The sequence below is a fragment of the Chiloscyllium plagiosum genome, chromosome 30, assembly GCF_004010195.1.
Source record: "Chiloscyllium plagiosum isolate BGI_BamShark_2017 chromosome 30, ASM401019v2, whole genome shotgun sequence".
Lineage (NCBI taxonomy): Eukaryota > Metazoa > Chordata > Chondrichthyes > Orectolobiformes > Hemiscylliidae > Chiloscyllium > Chiloscyllium plagiosum.
In genome coordinates, this window is record NC_057739.1 from 5,443,555 (window position 1) to 5,444,990 (window position 1,436).

Consider the following 1,436-nt stretch of genomic DNA (forward strand, 5'->3'; position numbering starts at 1 on the left):
GGTTTTGGATCTTCCTAGCCATGGGAAACATCCTTTCTGCAAATACCTTGGAAATTCTGTAAGAATTCTGTCTGTTTGAGTGAGATCACCTCTCATTCTTCTAAACTCCAGAGAAGAAAGGCCCATTCTATTTACCTTCTCCTCACACAACAATCCCTCCATCCTGGGAATTAGTTTGGTGAATATTTATCGCACTTCATCCATGGTAGGAATATCTTTCCTGAGGCAAGGAGACCAAAACTAAATGCAACACTCCAACTGTGGCCTCAGCATTGTTTCCCAAACCTTTTCCCACTTGAAACTTGGCACGTTTCGAGGGATGTGACGAGGCATTGTTTGAGGTTAGGGGCTTGCTAGTGAGGGGAAACAGACGCTTTAACTTAGTTCGAGCCACAAGGCAGCATTGCTGGGCCAGAGTTTGTGACCACAAAATTTCAGCTGGCGAATCCACTTGATTTTCCAATCCCTTTTCTTTGGATGAAAAACATCCCAAAAGAACTGTGGAAGCTGGAAATCAGAAACAAAAGCGAAACTTGTTGAAAACCCGCTCAGCAGGTCTGTGAAGAGAAATCAGAGTTAACGTTTCAGGGCAAGTGACGTATCTTCAGAATTACCCACTTTGGGAAGAACCTGGTCCTAGATAATCACAACAAGTATCGTTACTCCAATATTCCAATCCTCTTGCAAAAAAAGCCACCACACTATATGCCTTCTTAAACTGTTGGCCATACTGAATATTCATTTTCAGTGTCTCCTGAGCTAGAACACCGAAGTTCCTTAGAAGCTCAACACTTCACAGCTCCAGGGTACTGAAGGAGGTGGCTCGAGAAATCGTGGATGCGTTGGTGATTATTTTCCAGAGTTCGATAGATTCAGGATCAGTTCCTGCGGATTGGAGGGTGGCTAATGTTGTACCACTTTTTAAGAAAGGTGGGAGAGAGAAAGCAGGTCATTATAGACCAGTTAGTCTGCCCTCAGTGGTGGGAAAGATGCTGGAGTCAATTATAAAGGATGAAATTACGACACATCTGGATAGTAGTAACAGGATAGGTCAGAGTTAGCATGGATTTATGAAGGAGAAATCATACTTGACTAATCTTCTGGAATTTTTTGAGGATGTAACTCTGAAGAGGGAGATCCAGTAGATGTGGTGTACCTGGACTTTCAGAAAGCTTTTGATAAAGTCCCACATAGGAGGTTAGTGAGCAAAATTAGGGCGCATGGTATTGGGGGCAAAGTACTAACTTGGATTGAAAGTTGGATGGCTGACAGGAAACAAAGAGTAGTGATAAACGGCTCCATTTCAGAATGGCAGGCAGTGACCAGTGGGGTACCGCAAAGATCCGTGCTGGGACCGCAGCTTTTTACAATATATATTAATGATATAGAAGATGGTATTAGTAATAACATTAGCAAATTTGCTGATGATACAAAGC